This window comes from Amblyomma maculatum, chromosome 10 (genome assembly GCF_055883805.1).
Source record: "Amblyomma maculatum isolate TAMU_Amacu chromosome 10, ASM5588380v1, whole genome shotgun sequence".
Classification (NCBI taxonomy): Eukaryota; Metazoa; Arthropoda; class Arachnida; order Ixodida; family Ixodidae; genus Amblyomma; species Amblyomma maculatum.
This window is the reverse complement of record NC_139353.1, coordinates 109,808,484-109,820,755: the sequence shown is the minus strand read 5'-3', so window position 1 is coordinate 109,820,755 and position 12,272 is coordinate 109,808,484. Positions and strand designations below refer to the sequence as shown.

The following is a 12,272-nucleotide window of genomic DNA, read 5'->3' as shown; positions in this document are numbered from 1 at the left end:
CAAAAACATTCGCGTATGAAAACAAAAAAAAAACAAAAAATCAAGATTGCACGCGTCTTCTATCGGCGACTCTTCTTTTCAAAGAAGTATTCGGCCGCTGCCTTGCTCCTGTCCGTACCCCTCTTCCCCCGTGCCCCGCGCACGGCGCCAGCATGTCCGGAGGAGTCGAGGCTCGCTTCCTGTCGGCTGGGGAGAAAAAAAAAGGGGGGGGGGGGCGGTTGCTTCCCGCTTCGTCTCCGCTCTCTGCCTTCTCTGTACATGGTTTGTCTTCACGGAGATCACCTTGGCTTCAGCATAGCCGGAGTCGCGCAGCGGGGGCGGCGGCTCCCCCTATTCACCGAAGCTGCTCTGCGCCCCGTTTTCTTTGCACGCAGACGCGGGTACGCTGAGTGCGGCGATGTGCCAGTTCAGTTGGCGTTTTCCCGCCACCGTGGTCGCATCTTGCACTGTGAGCGAAGCACCGTATGTAGGTTTTTCGCTGGTGATTATCACGAAGATCGTTTGGTTCAAATTGGAGCGCGAACGTACGAATTTAAGTCTAAGTCTTCGGAGGACTCAGCTCTTGGACGGCAGCTTCTGCGCAAGGAGGACGTGTTTAAGAAGTTCAACAGTCGCAGGCGTTTTGGATTCTAGGCGAAAAGCCGGCGCGGGCGGAGCGTCTGCACTTTGGTGAGTGTTTTCTTTTTTTCTTTTCGTGTTTGTGCCAGTCTTGTACAATGTGTGCTACAAGCGGAAGCGCACATGTAAATATTTCTAGCAGGCAAGCCAGTCTTGTCGGAAAAAAAGGAGGGGGAGAGAGAGAGAGAACGAGGCTTGTCTCTAACGCGGACGCTGGGGCCGTTGAAACGCCAGTTGGGGTGGCAAGAGTTTCTTTCTTTCTTTTAACCGGTGACCGTTTTTGACGGATTGTTCGGCGCAGTGCTGTACTCTTTCGATACGGTACTCGCGATGAGACGGACACATTATCGAGATCACATTATGCCTCTGTCACACATTGTGGGTTATCTGAATCTGTGCAGCTCCACCATTTTTGCAGTGTTGTTTGTTTCCACTTATTTCAGTGCCCATAGTTGGTAATTTTGCTTGACGTTTTTTGGGTAGTAATGCTTGGGACCTGCGCTTTGCTATTTATATTCACAATTGGATCTTTGGCGGCAGCATATATTGTTTATCAGAGAGAAATGAACGATGTGGTAGTGCTGCCGAGCTGTGGAGGCAGCGGTCGATGCCATCTAAGCAGTGAAAGACAGTGACAACTCATTTCAGACAAGACATTTCGTCAGTTATGACGTGGAGCAGCGCGCAAATGCCTTTGCTTTATTTTTAAGTTAGTATATACCGCAACTTAATTGTGATCTCCATTGTTTATTTCAGCATCACATGCGAGGAGTTCCCGGACGTATCAGCGTTATACGCAAAGAACAGCCTGGCGTCATACGTTGCACATGAATTGAAATAAAACAAATAAACAACCCAGCTCATGTTATGGGTTCACCAAAGATGAAATCCTTATGTTTTCTTTCTCATTAACGTGCATTTTTATTCTGTTTTCCCTTTCCGCTGCGGCCCGCCGGGGTGGCGCAGTGGTTACGGCGCTCGACTACTGTGCCCAAGGACGCGGGATCGAATCCCGGCCTCGGCGGCAGCTTTTCGATGGAGGCGAAAAGCAAGGCGCCCGCGTGCTGTGCGATGTCAGTGCACGTTAAAGAACCCCAGGTGGTCGACATTTCCGGAGTCCTCCACTACGGCGTCTCTCATAGCCTGAGTTGCTTTGGGACGTTAAACCCCACAAACCAACCAACCAACCTTTCCGCTGCGGAACAACAGAAAATGGTGTATGATCAACGGTTAGCCAGGAGCAGGAACGAGGTAGTTTACATTAATGCAAAAGTAGCACAGCACATATCCTTGCTGCGGTCAGTCAACACATTCTATGTTCTGCTCAACCAATCAACAATTTAGTCAGTTTAGTGTAGGTTAATGTGTGAGTAAGTATAATGGGGCTTAAAAGATCAAGATCTTTTTTGTTCTTTTAAGCCTCACTATGCTTATCATTAACCAGCACTGATCTGACAGGATTGTTGATTGGTCGGGCAGAACATAGAATGTGGGGACTTATCGGAGCTAGGAGATGTACTGTACTACTTTTGCATTAATGAAAATCATCTCGTGTCTGCTCCTGGCAAGCGATGGTCGTGTACTATTTGCTGTTGTTCTGGAGTGGAAAGGTAGCCGAAAATCAAAAAGCGTCACTTGCAGAGTTTCTGAAGCATTTGAGCCTGAAATCAAAAAAAAATTCAGTGGCGCGAATTCAAAAAGCGCTCTTAAGAAGCACATGGGCCACTATTCTAAAAGAGCTCAACATGTGGTCAACACGGCACCTTCAAAGATGTCGATGATTATCGATAGAGTTTCAACAGCTTATGTTGACACATCTGGTCCGAATTTTGTAGACACCCAACATGCATTTTTGTAAGGGCGGGAAGGCGTATTGTGTTTCCTCGGGCTCGTGATCGACGCATCGTTCTCCTCACCTGTACGGCCGCCGCCACCGATCAACTCAGCCTTCGACGCCTGAACTAACAAAAAAAGCCGTGAGAACTCCTTTTGCCACTGACTGTTTAATCGAACATTATTTTCGATTTTGTTACCCTCTACTTGACTTAGTAATATTTTACGCTGTCTTTTCAAGGCGACTTTTGACCATATACTATATCTAGAATACTTGGTTTGTTATCTTTATACTCTTCTTTTCATCGCTGTGTTCTGTTCATTGTCAGGTTTTCTTGTTATTTAACTACTCATCGTTTGTCAATATCTTGTCGTGGCGTGTTATTTTTTTTCATTGTAATCTATTATTATACAGTGTAATATGATGTACTATTTATAAGCATTCAATTGTTTGTAAAAGAAAGTGACCTTTTTTTTGAACTTATTCATCAATGACACAACGACACACGTACGTCACGGGTTGACCGGCCTAACATTTAAATGCGTGCTCACACCTCATAGAGGGATGGAGGGTAACCGTAAAGGGATCCCGCGCCTCTTTTGACCGTAAAGGCGGTAGTTTGTGACACAATATAAACATGATTTCTTCTTCTGTCGCCGAGAACATTTTCACTTCACTGTGTGTACAAGCCATTCAATGCTCCACCGCTGAATGCTCGTAGAAACAGTAGAATGAAAATCTGGAATTAATTTCACGGAAAAACTGCATTTCGAAACAGGGGTCTGGGTTCGCTCGTTCCTCACTTGTAAAGAATAGGAAGATGTATGTTTTTCAATGGTTAGAAAATCTCTGGACAAGCGTGTTTCAAGGACCGGAAATGAGAGGTCAACCGTTTACCCCGCGGGTGTATGAAGACGACCAGGGACAGAATGAAACGTCGGTTAGTGCCTCACCCGAGAAAGCGTTGATACCCTACGGGGTACAGAACCTTTTGACCATAATGAAGCTAAAAAAAGTACTAAAAGCAAAAGCATTTTTCATTGTACAAAATAAAATACAAACTTGAACTCATTGAGCTAAGAAGTTCAAACCGCTTCCGCTCTGTGCTTTAAATAGACAAGGGGAAACCTGCGTCTCCGCTGTTTGGGGCCTGAAGGGACAAGAGCAGAGTTGGCAGGCAAATAAAGACCTACAAATGCCAAACAAATGTTTTCAGCTTGCCGGAGGGTGAAAGGTTTCTCCAATGCGAAATTAACGTGTGTGATTGTTTGACACTGCGCAGAAAAGTTTCTTTTTTTCTGTATCTGCAGCATTGAGAAAATTCTATCAAAAGAATTGGCATTTATTAGTATAACATAGCACTAAAATGTTGTAGTGTAATAGCATGGAGTGAAAGAAAAACCTAACACAATAGGAACCTAGAATTAAAGAATATACAACCCATTGGAAGTACACGTCTTCTTCAATCGCATGTTTGAATTGCAGGGATTGTGATGGGCAATGTTTCTTCTGGTTACTTGCCCGGGATAAAATTGAATAAAAATGGTGGACAAACTTTATCAGTTTACCTTTCGGGGGTTATCTTTGCGACATTAAATATTCGATGGTGTACGCAAGAGCTCTCGTGTATATCAGTGATTGTGATCATCGACTTTGTGAAAGATGTATACGCAAGTCAATTTTCCGAGCAATTAAAGAAAGGGAAACTCCGAAGTAAATATTATTATGAACACGCTGCCTGAAATAAAGTAATTGTGAAGTATGAATCTGGCGCTGAGATTTGTCGCAGACTCTGAAACCTGAACATGATGCTGAAGGGCAAGAACTAATGAAGCTGTGTACGTTTGAATTTGGGCAACATGGTGGTTGGTGTAAGTTAACAGTGTAAAGGAGCAAGGTGCCGAACAGACATCGGCCCTTAAATAAGAAACCATACCGTTCGCTTTTCTGACAATATAGATATCATGCTTCTTCCAGAAATGTGGGGCCGCCGCGCCCCTTCTGAGCATTTCAAACTACGCGCGCTCTTCCCCATTTGTCTTGGTGCATGCGTATACCCGCGATTGCGCATAGGACAGCAAAAGCAAGACACATGGTGTTCTTCTTTCGTTTTTTTTTGGGGGGGGGGAGGGGAGTGACGCAATAACATTTGCGCCGTTTGCGAGCTGTATGAGCACACCTGGCGTACACGGACTGCGGAGAGGAGCCTTGCCGGACGAATCCTGTAGCGGTGCTTAGGCAGATGGATAGGATATGTTCTTTTTTTCTTCATGAGTTGATGGCACACGAGAGGTGGTGTCCTTTGCACCGCTCTGAGCTATTTCGCCACGTCTTATTGCGCTATTCGCACCGCAGTGTGTTTTTATCTTGCTGCGTTAAAACGCCGACCCCCGTTCTGTTTTCTTTTTTTTTATTCAGGCATACCCTGCTTTCCTGAATGGCGTACAGGCAGGGGGGTTACAACTTGGAAAAGAACAGGTCTTCATTAGTAAAGCACACATGGTCACGAGACAAATCATTTCACTCTGATATCATGTTGGCATTGCGCTGTGGCGAGCATAGATTGCATCTTTCGCTGCGCAGCAGCATCAGATGTTGCGCCTTTGCAAAGTGCTTTTTTATCCAAAATAAAGCGCTGGTTTTAGATAGATTGGTGTTGTGTTTGGGCAAGGCCACTGCTAGAGGTCTCCTCCTCCAGAAGGTGAGGACTTCAGTGCCTATGTATTTGTGAGATATTATGCGTTCTAGTTAGCCTAAATCTGAAGAAGGAACGCAACACATTAGTAAGAAAGAAACCCATCAACGAATTAGCGGTGAGGGGGAGGGCCGAAGAGTTCAGGATCTCGCTACAGAATAGATATTCACCTCTAACGGAGGATGGCGACATTACCCTAGAAGCAATGAACAATAACTTCAGAGATGTCACTACTGAGTGTGCGGTAGACGTAGGCGGTAGGATAGTTAGAGAGGATACCGGTAAGCTGTCTAAGGAGACGAAAGATTTGATTAAGAAACGCCAGAGTGTGAAAGCTTCAAATCCAACAGACCAGATCGAATCGGCCGAGATATCAAAGCTAATCAATAAGCGCAAGGTGGCCGATATAAGGAAGTATAAGATGGAGAAAATTGAGCATGCTGTAAAGAACGGGGGAAGCCTTAAAGCGGTAAAGAAGAAATTGGGCATAGGCAGAAACCAGATGTATGCGATAAGGGACAAGGCGGGCAACGCCATCACGAATATGGTCAAGATAGTCAAAGTAGCCGAGGAGTTCTATACAGATCTCTACAGTAGCCAAAGTAGTCAGGACCGTAACTTGATTGGCGGTAGGGAAAAACAGTCAGACGTTCCACCAGTGACGAAGGACGAGGTCAAGAAAGCATTAGAAACTATGAAAAGGGGGAAATCAGCTGGAGAGGATCAGATAACTACATATTTGCTGAAGGACGGGGGGTATCGTGCTAGAAAAAGTGGTCACCCTGTATACGCAGTGCCTGGTGTCATCGACAGTACCGGAAACATGGAAGAATGTAAACATTATTCTCATTTATAAGAAAGGCGACTCTAAGGACCTTAAAAATTACAGACCTATCAGCTGACTGTCTGTTATGTATAAGGTATTTACTAAGGTAATCGCTAATAGAATCAGGACAACCTTAGACTGCAATCAAGCAAAGGATCAAGTAGGTTTTCGGAGACGGTACTCTACTATCGATCATATCCATACCATCAATCAGGGAATAGCAAAACGCTCGGAATATAACCAGCCCTTATACATAGAATTTATTGATTATGAAAAAGCATTTGACTCAGTTGAAACCTCGGCGGTGATGCAGATATTGCGAAATCAGGGGGTAGACGAGCCGTACGTGAAAGGGCTGGAAGATATATATATAGTGGCTGCACATGAGCCATAGTTCTGCATAAAGAAAGTAAAAAAATTCCCATAAAGAAAGGTATTAGACAAGGAGACCCAATCTCCCCAGTACTATTCACAGCTTGCTTAGAGGAAGTATTCAGAGGCTTAGATTGGGAGCAGTTAGGGATAAGGGTAGAGGAGAATACCTCAGTAATCTGCGATTTGCTGATGACATTGCCTTGCTAAGCAACTCGGGGGATGAACTGCAAATAATGATTGATGACCTAGACAGAAAAAGTAGAAAGGTAGGCTTGAAAATCAATATGCAGAAGACTAAGGTAATGTTCAACAGCCTCGGGAAGGACCAGCAGTTTACATTAGGTAGCGAAATACTGGAAGTAGTAGGCGAATATGTCTACTTAGGACAGGTAGTAACCGCAGATCCGGACCATGAAAAGGAAATAACAAGAAGAATAAGATTGTGATGGAGCGCATTTGGCAAGCACTCGCATATTGTGACTAGCAGCTTACCGGTATCGCTCAAGAGGAAAGTATACAACAGTTGCATCTTACCTGTGCTCACCTATGGGGCTGGAAAGTGGAGGCTAACCAAGAGAGTTCTACTTAAGTTGAGGACAACCCAGAGGGCTATGGAACGAAAAATGGTAGGGGTAACATTAAGAGATAGAAAGCGTGCAGAGTGGGTCAGAGAAATAACTCAAGTTACCGACATTCTAGTGGAAATTAAGAAGAAGAAATGGACATGGGCAGGACATGTAGTGCGAAGAGAGGATAACCGATGGTTGCTTAGGGTAACAAACTGGATTCCAAGCGAAGGAAAGCGTAGCAGGGGGCGGATAAGGTTAAGAAGTTCGCAGGGGTCAAGTGGGTGCAGCTAGCACAGAACGGGGTTAAGTGGAAAAATATGGGAGAGGCCTTCGCCCTGCAGTGGGTGTAGTCAGGGTGATGATGATGATGCGTTCTAGTGGAAAGCCCCGTTCCGGTGGCCGCAAATGTTAGAGGAAATCTCTCCGTTTTCAATTACTGGTAGGAAATTATCTCTGCTTTACCCGTGCAGAGGGTCAAGGTCCAATAACACATTTTCCCGATGTTATATCAGTCAAAGTTTCTGTTGATATTACTTTGTAATTTGGTAGCCAGAAAAAGACAAAATGTTCCGTACATTATACAGTGATCAGCGAACTATTTTATGCAAGAGATAAATGTATACATGGCGAAACGTAAAGGCAGATAATCTTGTGGTAAGGCTGACTAAACAGCAGACGCCGAGCAATTAGCGATATCCGCTTTAGCACATTGAATGCTATCAGGCTGAAAACTTTCAGTTCATCTCAAAAGGTTGGAATGAACGTCACATTAAATGGTTGTTTATTTATTTTTCATTATGAAAACATTTATTATGAATCTTCACATACTCAGTTCTATATCCCAGTGCTGGTGTATAAAACGGGAATGGGTTGGTGCTGACGGAGGTTGCGCGTGTGGAATAGAACGTGAAAGCTGCAATGCTCAAAGGTGCTTCGTTGTCAACAGGGTAAATTTCGGCCAGCACCGGTGACTTGCCATGTGGCTTTGTGTCCGAGAGCGCCGGAAAAATCACGCTCTTAACATTTTTCTTCACGTGTGCAATCCCACCTTTCAGGATAAATACACCGTGTTGCCGTCTGGTCTAAAACATACCCGTTTCGCTTAAATGAATACAGTCCTAATGCTCAAAAAAAGGCTGATCGAAATACACTTTGGTTTCAGAAGTGGTCTCCTTGGTAAGCAACTCTGAAATAAAAAGAAAGGAAAAGTACGGAAGTGCTCAAAATCTGATCATTTTCTAACAGCTCCTACAGAAAGCATAAGCACCATATTTTCTGCGTTCAAAATTATATCCAGAAAAGCATTTTGAGGAGTTATGAAAAAACTCATATTATCACATTCGTAGAAGATTGTTAGGTCTTGATTTTGATACATAGAGAAAGAACAACGACACCTAGAAAAGTTATAAGATGCGTTTCATTCAAGGCTCGAAAATAGATAATATGTATGCATTGAATTTGAAGCCAGTTGTTCCGGGCGCAAACAACACCTGAAAATTAAACAAAAAGATAAAGCTTTTTGAATAATAGGAGAAAGACAACTTCTTGGAATGATTTTATTATAAAGCTTTTAAATTATTAATAATAAATGACCACAAATTGTATTGTAGTTTTGTTGCAACAGACACTGTTGCTGCACTAAATTCAGATGTGTAAAATTGTCGTCCAAACTTATTTACTAATGTACAGTTAGCATTTTGTAATGTTATCAGTGGTACTTATATTTGAGGCTAGATGAAGTATAGGACAGAATTATCATAAATAGGTTGTTTATTACTTTATGGCCGCTGATAAAATATAAACTCAACAAATAAAGCGCATATTCGAAAAGGGTACACCTCAGTTTATAAATGTAGTGCATTGCTTTGATTTAAACCACATTCTGGGGCCGCCCCTGTCATTTAAATAAACTATTATAAGTAGCCCTGAAAATTGTTAATAGAAAATTTGTGTAAAGCATATAAAGGTCCGCTCTCTGTATTCACTCACGAAGCCCAAGGATTATGTTTGGGTGTGATCTTATGACTACCCCATCAAACTATCCTTAGCAATAAGAATCATGCGATGTGTCACTAATGGATCTCTCTGGGCTTTTCAGAATGATGCCCCCATAAAATATTTAAATTAACTCAGGAGGACCAAAATCGGTTTAAGCAACCATTGTGTGATGCATTAAGTTACTGCGAACCATGGTTCACAGATACAAAAGCAAGAACCATTTCAAACAGTAAAACACAGCCTTTGCACCACAAACAAGAGCTGGTACACCACCCAAGAACAAAAGACACAGGTATAATGGCAGTAACCACCTTCCGTGGTGTGCGCAGAAAGAGCAGAGCAGAAAGTTGCGGCTGCACTCACTCCTGTTGAGAACAACAACAAATCAGATTAGGCGAAACACCTGGCTTAATAACCTCAGGATATATAAAGAATGCCCGTAATTTATCTGCAGGCCTTGATTCTTATAGTTTTACAACACTTGCTACAGCTGTGCAGGGAGATGGAGTTATTGCCCTAACTTTATCTCACCTCACGAATATAAGAAAAGGGAGAATGAGGGCACGTTGCGTGGCAGCAACTTGATGATAATTTTGGATGAAAACTCAATACATGTGTTTTTTCGGCATATCAATGCAACACTTATTCCATCAGCGTACTAAACAATGGTAATCAAGAGGTATGAGAAGCAGTTGAAAGGAATAACGACATTGTTTTCCAATACCACGAACTTATATTCCAAAATATGCACGCTTGAAATTCGAACATTCTAAAAATGGCTGATTCCGCGATAGTCAACTGATTATGGGAAACAAGTGCGGAAGCTCGTCTTGTTCATTTTTAGTACAAAACATAGCGATGCAATGCTAAATTGCGTAATTGCAATATATTAGCGCGCGCATGCAGTCATTACGAGCACTTGGTCACGTTGCCGTGCACACAGAGTTGCGGAAGTGTCACGTCTGCTTTAAGGCTTTTTCTGTGCCGTTTTCCAAACAACTGGTGTTATGCACCAGATCGGTTGATAATTTCATAGACTGGACCATCTTCTTTTAGTTTACTCTAATTGCGCTAACGGAAAAATGGTCCGCTAAGAAATGCACAAGACGACGTAAAACGATAAAGCAAGATTGAGCTGGTTAACCACTCTAGATACAGTGGAGGCTTTGCAGAGTGCTTTGACAGGACACACTCGCTACCTTGTCCCCCCCCCCCCCAGCTGTACAAAAGAACAAGCAAAAACATAACTGAGAGCTGACCTTTGCCGACCATATAACAAAGGGTTCCCTCATTGTTATAAAAACACAAATATTTACTAATATTTTACAAACTACAAATACTGTACTTCACTTGACGCCACTGTGTTCCCCGCAAATCTCAAAATCATATCACAGGCATGACTGCCTGGGTAGAACGAGAGGAAGAAAGGTTGAAAGAGACGGTATGAAAGAGCACTGAACAGGGGTAAGAAGCCTCAGTTCGCTGGCTCGACATGCGAACTTAGGCTTCCCCCTCTCCCTTGTTCAGGGTTCTTTGATACATAATTCTTTGGTATGCCATCTTATGCTATCGCCTTTTGTAATGTCTTCTATTATGTAACTAGGGCATTCTTTTGTCTATTTTTGGGCTTACCTTCTCTACAGATGTTAATTCTAACTATTTTGTAGCGGCGAAGATCGCCTTACCTCTAATTTCTACATTGGCAGCGTATCTTATCCTGTTATAATTGGTATATCGCTCCTGTCCATACCTGTCCCGTATTCCTCTATTGCATGCCAAGCCATTGTGTTAAGCACCAAGCTTCAGCCTCTGTACTTCCCAAACACTCCTGGCCGCCGCAGGGATTTTGCAAAGAAGGCGAAAAGGCAGGCGCCCGTCTACTGTGCAATATCTGGGCATCTGAAGTGCACCATGTGCTCGACATTTCAAAGATACCTCTACAGTGGCTCCCTCCATAGACTGAGTCGCATTGGGACGTTAAAACCAAAACTCAAAGCAACCGATCACTATACTCGCTGCATATATCGATATGCCCCCCTATATGACCTTATTACAAGCTTTTAACTTTACAATCAGTATAGACCGCCACGCATTCTAGATTACTACTATAATTCACACTTCACTTTAAAATCAAAACAGTCACAGTGATTAGAACCGAAAGCATTTAAAGAGAAGGCGCTCATTGATGGTGCCGACTAGCACGAATGCAGACATTTGCCACAGTTTTCAGAACAAATCTATTAGGCACATTCAGTGAATCACCTAGAGCAATATCTCCATTTATGTCACCTGCGAACACTACAGAGGTAAAATAGGCAATGAAGGCACTCACGCTCATATGTTCTAAGAAAGGCAGACCTAAAAAAGAAGGGCCCTAGCCGAGACATATCATGGAATGTTATATATGATGCTCTTTACTATGTACTGCCATAGTCATGAATTCTCTGAAAGCAAAATGATTATCACCAAATGTCCGTCATTGGCAATACAACGAAGGCTAAACAGTAACCTTCACACAAGCATTGCGGACTACTTGCTCCCTATGAATGAGGAAATTTTCTAATCGGATCTACTGATATTGTAGCATGCGTTGACGACAAAGAAGCGCAGAAGTGTGAGAGGAAGAAGTGTGCTAACCTCGAGCCTGAGCTCTGACGCTGTTCGTAGAACCTTTGCCACGCATTGGACCTCGGACGCAACTGTAAGGGTCGCTGTTTACGCGACATCTGGTGGAGGTGCTGGGTACGATTTTCATGAGCCGGACGCCCCCTACAAGCCCAGGACGCACCCTTAAGGTGGAGACCCCAGTACACCAGAGCAGCCGCCGACTGCAAGGTCTGCCTCCCGAGTGTGGTCCTCTCCCTGACCACAGACCAACAAGGAGCGTTTCTGTCAGCGCGATGAATCCCCCGGTATCGACAGCTCCTGTCCTGCTCAACCACCAGCGGGATCCACCACATTTCCACGGCCTGCCCCATGAGGACGCTGAAGACTGGCTGGAGCAGTTCGACCGGGTGGCTGCCTTCAACGCCTGGAACGCTGACTCCAAGCTTCGCCATGTCTACTTCGCACTGGAGGATTCTGCGAGGACATGGTTCGAGAATCAAGAAGCCGGACTCCGAACGTGGGACACATTCAAGGCAGAATTCTTGCGTATGTTCACCAACACGCTTCGCAAGGAAAAAGCGCAACTGCTTTTAAATAGCCGTATACAACATCCGAATGAAACTGTTACGGCCTACGCCGAAGAGATGAAGCGACTCTTTCGACGCGCGGACCCAACCATGTCGGAAGAGAAAAAAAGTGCGCTTTTTGATGCAAGGTGTTAAAGAGCAGTTATTTGCAGGCCTGGTGCGA

General features: G+C 43.9%; 1 long non-coding RNA gene across 1 annotated transcript; it reads left to right on the top strand.

Moving 5' to 3' along the window:
• The first annotated feature begins 304 nt into the window (after positions 1–304).
• On the top strand, positions 305–1,506 carry LOC146177224 (uncharacterized). Its single transcript, XR_014701281.1, has 2 exons — positions 305–669; positions 1,375–1,506. It is a non-coding gene; the product is annotated as an uncharacterized LOC146177224 (long non-coding RNA).
• The last annotated feature ends 10,766 nt before the right edge of the window (positions 1,507–12,272 follow it).